This window comes from Lepidochelys kempii, chromosome 7, assembly GCF_965140265.1.
Source record: "Lepidochelys kempii isolate rLepKem1 chromosome 7, rLepKem1.hap2, whole genome shotgun sequence".
NCBI lineage: Eukaryota > Metazoa > Chordata > Testudines > Cheloniidae > Lepidochelys > Lepidochelys kempii.
In genome coordinates, this window is record NC_133262.1 from 11120958 (window position 1) to 11134863 (window position 13906).

Sequence of the window (13906 nt, forward strand, 5' to 3'; positions counted from 1 at the left end):
AATGCCCAGCACTCACAACCGGGGCCAGATTTTCACAAGGGCTCTCTTGAAAATGTGACTGCTTATTTTGGCGCGCAAAAGGGAGCAGCGCTCTTTGGAGAAACTGCCCCCAAGTGTAAGCACAGAGCCCTCCGCTCCTGACAATTTCTGGCAATAGCGACTTGGATGCCATCAGAGTAACCACAAGATTTTACAAAGCCGTTCTAAAGAAACTGGATTGGGGAGGGGATGTTCTCAATTTCCAAACAAACTGTGGTTCTCGCTAGCATTGTCATCAGCTCGCAGGATGCTTGTGTTACCAGCTGTTAGGATTTTATTGCAAATCTAACAACATTTGACTTTGTTAAAAGCCCCAGCTCTTGGATTCATGTGATTAGGTGAGACTCTGAACTTTCATTTAAACAAGAAGTAAGTTTCTAGACCCCATGGAGGAAGAGGAAAGCTTAATTTCCTGACCCAAGTGGATCTTAAAGAATCAGAACCCAGCAGGCAAATAGAATGAGCCTCGAAGTTTGTTTGTTTTTTGTTTGTTTTTTAAATCTCATGATTTTGGAGGCTGACTCCTGATGCTAAATGCTTGGGGTTGGCATTCCCCACAGCACACATGCATAGTCGCCTGGCACTGCCTCGCTTGGTTGCCGTGAGCAGCGATTGTCTTCCTTTTGAGTCTCGTCCAGCACCAAGCCCATCAACAGTGCTTAACAAATATAGCAGCAATAATTAACTAAACACACAAGCATTAATACAAGCAGGTGACGAGTCACTCTCTCTGTGGCTAGACTCACTGCCGAGTGCTCAAATTCAGCTATGGAATTGCAGGTGGCTACAGGTGGTCGAGCGACAGATAGATCTTACCATGCCATCTCATTCTTTAAAATGAAGCCTCATCTTGATGCAGAACAGCTGGGCAGTTCCTTTTTAGTTCTGGTAGCCAGCATGGCTTATTGCCACAAGCAGAGGGCTCCTGGAAAGCATCTGGGTGGATAAAGCATAGGTGTAAGTTAAGGAACACCCCCACCCATATAGAGGCCCCTTACTAAGCATCATTCTGCTACTTTGTTCAGCCTGCCCCAGCTCCAGCAGCTCCGTCTTCAGCACATTATACATTCCCATTGTTCCTCACTGCATCATATCAGGCCCCCATGTGCAGAGCTTAATGCACATTCTTCCAGAGCACAGCTCTTGCTTTCAGTCTTTTCACTGCCTGCCTGACAAAGCGCCTAGCTATGCACAGTCAGCATCGGGGGAGGTGGCAAGTAGGGTGGGAGATGTTTCAGATTCCTGCTACTCCTGGCTCCAGTTTGCTTGGCTGCAGAATCCTTACAAGCAGAACTCAGCAGGAAGCTAGTAAGGGCAAAACTGTTTAGTTCAGAGACCTGAATTAATATCCCAGGCTACAAATGCTAGAGGGCCAGATTCATCCCTCGGGTAAGTGCACTGAAGTCAAAGGATTTACTGGAGGGATGAATCTGGCCCATTGGGGCTCAAGATAGCCTCCACGTGGGCACAGTACCACAGAGGCTGCTATATCGGTTTGGTCTGCTTATTCGCTCATCTCTAGTGCTATCTGCGGTGGGTTTGGGGGTCTAACCGCTGATCATTCGGTCAGGCCTGGAAACAGCCTCCAGTGGGAACTTTCAGTCATAGGTGAATTGGGCACAGTGACCTTCATCTCCTGCCCATTACCAGCCCCTTCAGACAAGTAGTGGAGAACACATGCATAGAAAAGATGAGGGTTACCCTAATACAGTGGTTCTCACCGGTGACCCCTTTCACACAGTAAACCTGTGAGGGCGACCCGCTAATAAATTAAAAACTTTTTTTTTTTTTACTGTTTAACACTGTTATAAATGCCGGAGGCGAAGCAGGGTTTGGGGGCGGAAGCTGACAGCTCACGACCCGCCCAGGAATAACTTCACAACCCCCTGAGGGGTCACGGCTCTCAGTTTGAGAACCCCTCCCCTAAAACATCCATTCGAGATTTCAGCCCATGATGTTCTGTACCCACTACACATCGGCTACTGGTTCTGGCCAAAGGGAAAACTCTCACCTAGTTCAACAAGAAACACAAACTGCAGCAGTGAAACTGATCATCACACCCACATGAGAGGCCCTTTCCTGACACAAGCTGAAATTATTTAAGCAGTGATTAAACTAATTTTTGTCTCCATTAGGGGCGTCCATCAGTGTAACTAGACCACTTTAGGATCACTTTAGTTCAACTGGGGCAATTTTTCTAATACAGACGAGCACTTGAGTTTGTAGAGAGCCTATAACAATAGCTCTGAGAGGTGTTAACTGCTTCTGTCCATCTGTGTGGGAGGATGCGGGAGAGGGAGAGAAGAGCGGGGAGGAAGGTGTTAACTCAGATGCCTGAAGCTGATTGAAGTGTCACCCTTGTAAGCGTTTTCACTGCTGATCAAAGTGTGGAAGAAAGGAGAGAGACAAGGAAAAGCTGTATAATCCACTGTGAGTGACATTTTAGCGTCTCAGGTGGCTGGAGCTTGTTCGTGGAAGAATGCTGCACGCTAAGTTCAGTGTGCAGACTCATTGGGTGGCGAAGGATACAAGTCACTTGACTTCCCTTTCCTCAGGGCTTGCTTCATTTCCAAGAACAAAGCTCAGAACCACACCAAATCAACTCGAACCACCCAAGGCCTTCCAAGCTTCAGCCAGCTGGGAGAAGAGAGGCCGTGACCCTTTCCCGCTGGTAGCGTCTCCTTTCCTTTTATAACCCACCCACGTGAGTCATGTGTCAGACAGGCACCTCTTACATGCCCAATCATGGTTACATCATCACAAGTCTCTTGATATTTTTAGCCCCTCGTTTGCCCCCTGCCTAGGCATAAATGTTGCACACGGCCCACAGGTGTATTTCGCTCCTGGGAGACAGCCTACCCTTATTAAACAGTGGCGCTTGCTCTCGTTCAGGTGGGAAAGGAGTTGAATGAATTGAAAAGGGCACCGCACGCCCAATTCCGATGTATGTTGTAAATTGTGTGTGGGCAATTTTTAATAAAGCAGATTTTTCATGTGGAACCAAGAGGCTTAATTGAAGGATGTGAGGGAGCTGGAATGTAATTGCTGCTAATCACTCTGCACCCAGAAACCTGCTGCAAAAGGCTTTTGTGTGTGTGTGTATGTGTTAAAAGCACACTTTTCTCTATTTCTATTTGCGGGGGGGGGGGGAGGAATGCTCCGAGGCAATGGGCCGATTTGTAAGGTGTGAAAAGATGGGTCTCAGGTAGGGTGCGGAGGGGAAGGAGAAGAGAAGCTTCATCACCTTAGATCCTGCACTGCAAAAGTGATTCTGCTGCTGTGGGTAAAGCCTCAGGCAGGATTCTCCTGGAAAAGTGTCCACCTTCTCGCCCTCCCCAGTCAGTGGCCCTTAAAGTAGCCAGCCACTGAAGCAGCTGCCATGTCTGTGGCTGCAGGCAGCAACACGCCAGCCCCGAGCTTTTCTCCTGCACTCCTGGGGTGCTCAGCTTATTTTTCTGGCAGTGGGGCAGTGCTCTGGCTGGTTTGGGGAAGCTAGAAGCCCCTCAGCATGAGTGCTCTAGCCTTCCTTGCGCCTCTCCTTGGGCTTGTTATCAAGTGCTGCTGGAAAAAAAAAAAAAAAAAAGAGCATTCCTGCCCCATGTCCCTTGCAGACTAGTAAGTACGGGAGTGGAGCTGTCTATTGCGGGTGCGGAGGTGAAGGGTCAGGCCTCCAAGGAGCCTAAAGCAAAGCTGCTCCAGAGAGAATCCTGCACTGCTGTCTGGAAGGCAGAGACGGGGCAGGCAAAGGAAGCGTGCAGTAGCGGCAGGCTGACATCAAGCCGAAGAAATCCATAGCCGGTACAGCAACCCCGGCCCCTCTATCAGAGAAAAGAGGATGGAGCTGAGCAAACTGCCTGCCAGCAGCAGAATAAGTAAAGCAGGAGAAAACGAGCAGCGGGCCAGGTTCTCTGCTCAGCCAAGTTTCTGATTGGCGCAGCAGAGGGAGGAGGGGGAAGACTACATGAATCCCTGAGTCTCAGGGTGGCTGTGCACCAGCCCTGGCCCTGATTACAGCAGCTTAGGCAGTGCTAACCTGTGCCAGCTGGCAACAGCCCCTGAGGGACTGGATGTCAGCTGGGGAGAGCCAGAGTGCAGCATGCCCCAGCCACTCTCTCTGTGACAGCACGGCAGGGAGAGGAGGCAGATGAATGGGGAACACGAGCTCGGTGCCAGCAGAGAGCTGCTCAGAGCTGGGGGGGGGGCACTCAGCTGGGCAGATCCAGCTGCTTTCCAGCCCGGTTGTGCTGCCAGAGTGATCGGAAGGCAACAGAAAATCTGGCCTGCTGTATTCAATGGGTAACGTGAACAGTGCCATGTCTGGTGCCGTACAGACAATGAACGACGATCCGCTCGTCGGAAATTGGGCGAATGGGCGAATCCCTATCGTTGGAGAGACAGCAGCAGTATCCTCATTAGGAATTCAGATAATTACACAGAATTGCGTGGACTGCTCACGTACCTCGGGGTGGATGGGATGAAGGGCTGAACTGAGGCTGTTCTTGTGCACAGGTACAGGGCAAATCGCCCCACTCACACATCAAATGCCAATTGTAAAGGCTGCTTGGAAACTCCCTCCCTGGGCACGGGGGGGAGGGGTGTGTGGCCTTTCCTCCAGTGCAATGAATGGGGAGCCACTGTCAGGATGTGCTGGGTGCCTGCTATCTAATTAATTCCCTGAGATTGCGGGGGGAAGAAGGGGGGGCGATATAAGTGGACCCTGAGTACTTATTATCTGTACTGAAGTAGCACAACTCCATTGTGCCAGGCCTTGTACACACACAGTCCCTGCCCCACTTCATTTCTAGTGCACTTTGAGCCTAGTCAGGCAGCCCTTACTCATATCAGTAAGACTGATTGCAATCTGAGCAATTGGCCTAGAACTTTACCCACTTCTCCCCTGTGTTAGGGATAGCAGCTCCCCAGTTCTGTACCAGCTTGGCCCCAGCACAAGGCAAAGCTACTGTCCTAAGGTCCTGCCTGTGAGGGATCGGTTTAGCAGACCTCCATACCCACTTGTTCCCCAGAACACACCCTATATCAAAGGCAGGGTAGGTAGCAGGTGCAAAATGCAACTCCCTGTTACACCAGTTGGGAGTTTCTCTCCACCAGGGATATCCTCAGCTGGTGACTTACAGCCCAAATAAAGCCCCCTTTGCATTTACCGAGCAGCACAAATGGGCCGGATTGTGAAAGGGAATCTGGGCCGCTGTCTAATCTATCTATCCTCGGTATATTAGAGCCTTTCTGGAAACACTGTAGAGTAACAGCTAATGAGAGTGGATGTTTGTGAACCAGCTCAGTGGACAATTGGGGACAGTCTTTGTTCAGAATTTCACTAACTTTAACACTCACACACACACACTTGCTTGTGAGCGTTTGTCAGATTCCATTGTTCCTTGCTCTCCTGCCAGGCTTTTTATTCCCCAGCTCATGCCGGCTCGTTTGCTCAGAGGGAACATGCATGCAAGAGTTGCTAAGCAGCTGCATGGTTGTTGTTTTTTTTCTTTTTGGTTTGGGTTGGTTTTTTTATTAAGCTGGGAGTAGATTGTTCCTTCCCGTTTCCAGCAGTGGCAGTGTGACCCAGCTGACAATACAGCTGCCACTCAACCCAGCACCCAAACAACTTGGCCACATTTCAGACACCTGGCATAACACAAGAAGATATAGTGACAAAGGGGTGATCGCTTAACCTTGGGCACAACACAGAACTCATTTAAATGAGCTCGATTTTGGCACGACTCACAGAGAGCAGCTAAACAAGTGTAGCGAAGTGCATATGGTCCCAGCAGAGCTGGTGATTTTTGACGGCCTGTTATTTTGCTTCCTACCGCCCTTCCTCTAACACACCTAAGCGCTGTGTACTGTTTCCTGACAGTGCTTCCAGGAGCGAGGGTGCAGTGTTGGGAGGGTCCGTGGGGAGCAGAAGCATTTCCTCCTCAACACGTTCCATCTGGGAAGGCCATCCCTGGCTTGGCTGGCCTGCCGGCGTTGGAGGACTGGGTATCTCCAGCCCAGCTCACCTCACAGGAAGCCAGGGCAGGAACCACAGGCATATTTTCTCTTTTTCTTTCCTCTTCCCTGAACCTCCCATCTCGCCCCAGCCCTTGACATTTCTAGAGGTGGGCTGGAACCAAAACTCTGGGTCTGAACAACCCCAGACCTTGGAGAAGTCTGGAGCTGCATTTAAGTCCACACTGGGCTTCCGGCCCAGCCCCAGGTCTTTATTCCTTCCCAGGAGATCTCCTCCCATCCACTCTTCACATCTTCTTTTCTCTAGCCCAGTGAGACTCAGACCTCAGTGGTTCAGGAGACAAATTAGTGACCAGCATTACCCGAAAGATCCACAGTAGTGTGAATTCATTCTTGCATTTACTACAGTACTATACATTTTTTACCTCTTATATATGTTCTTCTCACAGCAAATAAGTTAATAACTTAGTGCAAGCTGATAACGTAATTGGTTAATAACATAGTAAAAGCACCCTGAGTGGTTAATAATTAAATCACACATTGTTTTAATATCATGTGCTTCAAAGATCCACAGGATGGTGAGCCTCAGTCTGAGTATCACTGCTCTAGCCTAGATGTCACTATGTGCCTCTCTTCTTCCCTTCCCCTCCTTTTCACTCCAGAGCCTGTTGTTTCTGCTTTCTCCCATTTCCCTCCTTCCTGGGGAATACCCATGGAATGAATGGCTATTCACTCTATCCCTCAAAGACCCTAGACAGTGCCGTGTCTATTCCCCCCGCAAGTGGTGCAAGATCTCACCAGAACCTGTCGCGACTGCTCCTTCAGCTGACAAGAAGGGGCCACTAGAGAGCAACATTAGACACCTCACCACCTGGGAATGGAGAACCTTGTCTTTGCTGTTCTCCCAGGTGCTGCCAGTGGTGGGAGCCAACCGGAAACCCTCCATCTTGCCACTCATCTGCCAGCCCAGCCATTCTCTCTCCTTCCCATCTTTTGGTTTCCATTTCCATGTACACTGGGCTTTGAGACTGGCAATGAGCCTCTTGACTTCCGCACTGGAGAAAATGTACAACGTTCAGTGAACCTCAGGCTTTCCAAAGTTTGCTGGCAATCCTGCTCCCAGAGTGTGGCAACTTTCTTGGAGAGGGTGCTGGGTTCACTGCCGTGCCCAGTAGCGCCAGGGTCCTCTCCTCCCCTTTCTGCCCTACCCCCCACAGATTTCTTCTGGTTACCTGGCCTGAGACTCAATAAGCAAGGATATAAGCCACTTACAAAAGGAGGGGAGCTTTTATTTATTTATTCAGCCATCTCCAGCACTTCAGTGCCACAAAGCGTTAGCATACCTCCCATCTGCATTATTTATTTCAGAGTTCAACACAGGTAAAGCTAAAGCTAGTATTGCATAAACATATGCCTCAGGCTTATGGGAAGAGTGACCCAGACAAGCTTCCTCTATACCAAGACAAATTTTCCCTGCAGGGTGAAATCCTGGTCATATTCAAGTCAATGGGAGTTTCACAGCTGACTTCAGTGGGGTGAGGATTCCACCCATAATGTTTTTGCAAGTTCATTGAATCCACTTTGATCTGAGTATCCCTTGCAGGAGACATTCCTTCTAGTGGGGGACCATCAGTTTAGTGATTGCTGGTTCTGATGCTCCTGATCAATAAGCATTTGTTCCATCAGCTTGTGTATCCCACAGCCCTTGGCGAGGGTTTTCTACCTTGGTCACATATAGAGGTCCAGCCAAGTTGGTCCATACCAGAGGATTCAGGTTTTCTTTGGACTCCCTTATGAATGAAGCTGCCTCCAGGCCCCAGCCTATGTTTCGGATCCATGATAGTCCTCAAAAGCTGAGCATGCTGTTCCTCCTTGAAGGGATGTTCATTCTGCTAAAATACTTTAAGAAGGGGGAGAAGCAATACTTAGCTTCCATGTTCCAGGAGAAAGTTGCCTCTTTCTCAGTCTACAGCCAGCACCATACACCATTGATATCCATGGCAAAGCCCCACCTCTTTTCAGTGTTCAGCAATCTCCCTCCATTTCACCTTACAACTAAAAGGCTACCCAGTAGCCTGATCACCAGGATGAACACCGCTGAAATTTAAAGGTACAGAACCCTAATAAGATTAATACAATTTGCACAATACCCATTGAAATCATCATAATGAGGCGAATACAGGATGGCTACCAACACAACATGAGTGGGCTTCCTCCGCTCTTGCAGAAGTAATTCCCCTGGTAGTGTTGCTCTAAAACACAAAGGAAGTTCTCTCACTTTGTTTCACCAATGTTTGTGCCAAGAACTTTTGTACCCTGAAAATAAAATGAACCTTGACTATGAAAGATGTGGCAATGGCTCAGTAACAAAACATCAGGAAGTTCTGATTCCATCAGGAAGAATTCAAAACTGGCCGGTTTTAATTATTTTGTTCTGAGTTGTTAGAGCTGTTAGAGGTGTCCTTCCCCAGAGTCCCTTGGACTCTACACACTGTAAGATGCAAACTCCTATGAGATCACAAAGAAACAGACAGGATGGTATATTAAATCCAGGTTTACAAAACATCCTGAATCCAAATATTACATTTTTATAATATCTGAACAAAAGCATTCCTGGCAGCTGGAAATATTTCTAAGCTCTTTGGGTCCTGGATTTACTGCCATGTGCCTCTGCTAAGGAAGCAATCAAATTCCACCTTAACTTGCATCATTAATTCTGCCCACCTTTCAGGACAGTATTGGCTAAGCCATTGTATTTAGGAAGCCGAGTTACATTAATGCAAGTGATTGTGAAAGTCCCGTCACCTCTCAAGCTTAATAAGAGAGAGAGAAATGAATTCCATTTTTCTAACTCCATATAGTCCCCAGTCTAAAGCACTGGAGTTTTGTGGCTGAGGTGAAAGCATGTATGTTCTCAACCAGGTTGTGTTTAGGTGCGTGAGAAGGCAGAAGATGACACTTCATCACATGGGTCCCAAGAGGGGAATGAGAACTATCAGTGAGGACTGCTCACACCATTGACATTTTCATTTCAAATTGGACCTCCCTGTGAACATCTTTCAAAAGAACTATTAAATTCTCTTCTACGTTTGGTGCCATAGATGGACACCGATGGACAGAGAGCAGCATTCTATTTTGTAGCATTTAATAAAAAAATGCATCTTTACAAAACATAGTTCCTGATTCTGTCGATGGGGAATTGCAGTATCATCCACGCCCTTGTAGAAATAGGCCCATCTTCTACCGCACACCCCACTGCATAGGTACTGGAGTGTTACCATTAAGTAGGAAAGTACTTGCTAGTGCATAGCATTTATAGAACACTTTACAAACAGCAATTAATCCTTGCTTGACCTGTGGGAGGCAGATGAGTATTGTTAGCCCTATTTTACACTTGGGGAAACGTTGGCCCAGTGAGGCAAAGTTACTTGCCCAAGGTCTCTCTGTGAGTCAGCGTCAGAGGGCAGGATTGGAACTCATCCTCTGCCACGCTGCTCCAAGCACTGGCCTTGCCTTAGTGGAGCGACCCACAGAATTTCTCTAACATCTGCCAGCTGGAATGGTCCCTTAGGGACTGTTCCACTGACCCAAGAATGTCTCCTTCCACCTTGAGATGCCTTGTCCGTGCTCCTGATATGCCCATTGTCAGAAGTGAGGGGTGGCTGGCGACATCAGCTTTATGCCTGCTGAGGATTCTTTGCCCACAGCAAAGAAAAACCCACAGCAGGCTCGCAGGGCAGCAGCGTAGACATTCCTGATCAGGCTGGAGACCAAGGTCTGAGACTCTGCCCCCTCGCCAGGTTTCAGAGCCTGGGCTCCAGCCTGGGCAGGAACATCTATGCCACAATTTGTAGCCCCACAGCCCACCTCCTGAGAGCCCAAGTCAGCTGACCTGGGCTCTGCAATTCAAAACTAACCAGGGGGTTTTCTTTGCAGTGTAAACATACCCTAAGCCCCCAGCTCCCACCCCATGCTTGTTAATCCAGCCTTTACCTTTGATAAGGGGCTAAGAACTCATTTGACAATCCTATTGCTTTTCCACAGGACACATGGATTCCACCAGTTCCCCAGCTCAGAACTATCAACTCTTCCCAAGGAGTGTGAACCATTTGCTTTCTTTACCATTCCCGGGCTTCCAAACCCCAACAGGGTGAAAGAGAATCAGCCGGGAAAAGAAACGCCAATTTCTCAGACAAGTGGCTGCGAGTCTGAGTCACAACAGAAAGATTCGGAGCCTTTTCCTCGGCCGTAGACCAGCACTGCACAAGGCTGCTCTGTGACTGCTCCACATAGACTTACTTCAGATTATTTTATCATTTGGTGTGCAGTCAACAAGCAAAATTTGCCATGGTAACAACTGCAGCTTGAGAGCCGTTCCCAGCAGTGCTCTGCTCTGAACACACGCACCTTCTTCTTGTTTGCCTTCTGAAGTCAGAGCGCAGCTCCTTGGCACTAGATCCCGCACCCTCCCCTTCCCCCCGCATCCAAGGGGCCCTTGGATTGAGCAATGGAGGCAGGTTTTGGACCTTAAGGATTACGACTGCCTTCCACCTCTGCTTTCAGCTGGGTATGTGGCCCCACGAAGGGAAATAGCTGCTGTCTGACACACAGCAGTGCATGCTCTCTGGCCCTGATTCAGGAAAGCACTCACACATGGGCTTACCTTTACATCAGTGAGACTTGAGCTGAAGAGGAAAGTTAAGCACACGGTTAAAGGCAGTCCTGAATCAGGGCCTTTGTTTCCAGATAGCCCGAGGTGCTGAATGAGTTTAATTGGGTAGGGCACGGGACTGGGAGTCATGACACTTTAGCTCTGTTCTTAACTCCGCCACGGATCTGATCGGGGGCCTTGGGCAAGTCTCTGTGCCTCTGTTTTCCGTCTCACTCTTTGTTTATTTTGTGCAGTAAGCTCTTTGGGGCGGCGACTGTCTCTCACTGTGTTTTTGTGACGGGCTTAGCACAACAGGGCCCTGACCCTGGCAAGCTCATTTAGGTCCCACTGTAATAATAGTTTCAATACTCATATTGGCTTTGCAAGTGCTCAGTCCCTCTCTGGATCAGGCCCATTTTTCTGCCCTGATGTCATGCACTAGTAGAAGTTCACTTAACACGACTTGGCGTATTTGCAGACCTTCCCCCAAGCCTGAGTTGAATTCCAAGTAATGAATTATCTTCAGGTTTGAGCCGAGCACTGAGAGTCAGGAAAGGATTCTGTTCCCAATGCTGTCACACGCTTCCTGCGTGACCTCAGGCAAGTCATTTAACCTGTCAAATGATGCAGAAGCCCCTGACCAAACTCACGGGGAACAAGCCTCCCTCAGATAGGCGAGATCTATGACCCACAAGCACTGATACACCGTATACCATTATTTGCTATGCTAAATAGCACTGTTTAAACAAGCAGTGCCCTTAAGCTTGGTGTGGTAGAGGCCATGTCAATATTAACTTGCCTGCAGCAGAGACTAGATAAGCATTCAGCTCTAAAGAGAGGTTTCTATCGTGTATAATGCCGACCTATGTCATTCTTTGGCCTCACTGCTCCCATGCTGTTTTAAAGTTAGCATCACCGCCCTGTTGTCAGACAGTAACATACCTCTGCTATAAATAATTCACTTTCTTCCAGCTAATATTTTTAATTTAATTTAAGGTCAATATCTGTAGGCCTCGATTCAGCAAAGCTCTTAAGCACATACTTGACTTGAATAATACTATTCCCTATTCAGCAAAGCACTTTAGACTATGCATAAGTTCCATTAAGTTCAAGGATGTTAAGCACAGGCTTAAACGCCTGAATAGGGATTGGATTACTCACAGGCTTAAAATTAAGCATCTGCTTAAGTGACCTGCTGACCTGGGGGAAATCAGTTGAACTGAATGTTAACGCCACTTCTTCTTACACCTGGAGCTAGTTTTTAATGACTGCTGTTTAACTCAATTTTGGTTTAAAATATTAAAAGAACTGCTTTTGCAGCTGGTTAACACAGGAGCAGTGGCTCTTGTCCATAGGGGGAACATATTGGCTGAACTCAGATACAAATCAACCTTTATCTTCACTCGTGGAGAGAGCCCAGAGAAGTCACTTGTGGCTCTGTTGCCCGTGAGTTATCATTCTCCTGACTCAGGAAGATAAAGGTCAGACACGAGCCCATGTATTCTCTGTATACATAGAATTGTTCTCACACCTGTTGCCTCAAGATTAGTGCACACCCACATGCTGCTTCTTTGATGACTCACATGTTAATTTCCAGCTCGCAGAATAATTATCAGACCCCAATATGATCTGAGAGATGGGTTAGCAAACTACTGAGTCTTCTGTTCGCACCTCCTCTGCAACGAGCTAATCTTGGGTCTGTTTGAGCTTCCACTGAAATCAGCTGAGGTTAAGGCAAAGCGACAAATGCCATTAAAATGAAGGTGATGTGTGTGTGTGTGGAGGGGAGATTTCAATAGATATATTAAAACTACAAATTAAACAATAAAGCTGCCTCAGAAGCACTAACATAAGGTTTCTGCATGTAGATTTAGAAAAGGCCCTGAGCTGTGATGTTTGGATCTCTGGACAGACTTCCCCAAGGAGGGCCGGCTCCAGCTTTTTTGCCGCTCCAAGCGGCGAAGGAAAAAAAAAACAAGCCTGGTTGAGCTGCGGCCAAAGTGCCGCAGAAGAGGAAGAGAGGGACTGCAGGGCCTGCCGCCGAATTGCAGCCGAAGACCCGGACATGCCGCCCCTTTCTATTACCCACCCCAGGCACCTGCTTCCTTCGCTGGTGCCTGGAGCCGGCCCTGTCCCCAAGTTCTGGGAGTCTTAGAATATGGAATTTTGGTTTGGGCCCATATTTAAGGTAGCTCAATTCATAGATATTGCAGGTGAAATCCTGGCCTAGTTGAAGTCAAGGGCAAAACTCCCATTGACACCATTGGGACCAGGATTTCACCCTCTGTGGCTGGTTATTCAAAGTTGAAAACTTTTCCAATTTGTTTCAGCAGAAAGGTCCTTAGTGTCCAGGAGAAGATTTACAAGCTGTAATGCTGCCAGCTCCCATCGACAGAAGAGATCCCACCAGCCCCTGTGCTGCGCAGCGTACTAGTTCCGAGGATGAAGTATAGTTCCCCTCCCCAAAGCTTGTAGAATCAAAGGCTTTAAGGTCAGAGGGAACCATTATGATCATCTAGTCTGACCTCCTGCACAACGCAGGCCATGGAATCTCACCCACCCACTCCTGTAACAAACCCCGAACTTATGTCTGAGCTACTGAAGTCCTCAAATCGTCGTTTAAAGACTTCAAGGTGCAGAGAATCCTCCAGCAAGTGACCCGTGCCCCACACTGCAGAGGAAGGCAAAAAAACCCCAGGGCCTCTGCCAATCTGCTCTGGGAGAAAATTCCTTCCCGACCCCAAATATGGCAATCAGCTAAACCCTGAGCATGTGGGCAAGACTCACCAGCCAGACGCCCAGGAAAGAATTCTCTGTAGTAACTCAGATCCCACCCCATCTAACATCTCAGCGCATTTGACCAAAGAGTACAGGGCTGTAGTCAGCTGGAGTCATTTGGCACATTGACCTCATGTCTTCCTGGAGGCACAGCAGTGTAGAAGATCGACAGAAGTAAGAGCAACAATGGTACTTTGTGCTTATGTAACACCTTTCATCTGAGCAGCTCAAAGCACTTCATAAACAATAAAGAATTAAGACCCCCAAAACCTCAGTGACGTAGGCACATATAATTAGCTCCATTACCCATCATTACAAGTGGGTAAACTGAGGCACAGTGGCGCTAAGAGAGTGAAGAGCAGAGTTGGAAATATAACCCAACAGTCAGTTTCCCAATCTCCTGCTCTAAGCACTTGGCCACACTGTGCTCTATTAACCGCTATGGATTGGGAAAGAAAGTCACAAAGC

At 48.1% G+C, this 13906-nt stretch overlaps 1 long non-coding RNA gene across 1 annotated transcript in view; it reads right to left on the reverse strand.

Annotated features, from left to right (window-relative positions):
• Positions 1–865: 865 nt before the first annotated feature.
• Positions 866–13906, reverse strand: part of LOC140914083 (uncharacterized) — a 53890-nt gene continuing 40849 nt past the window's right edge. The window contains exon 3 of the long non-coding RNA XR_012159763.1: positions 866–975. This is a non-coding gene — a long non-coding RNA (uncharacterized lncRNA). The remainder of the gene's footprint in view (positions 976–13906) is intronic.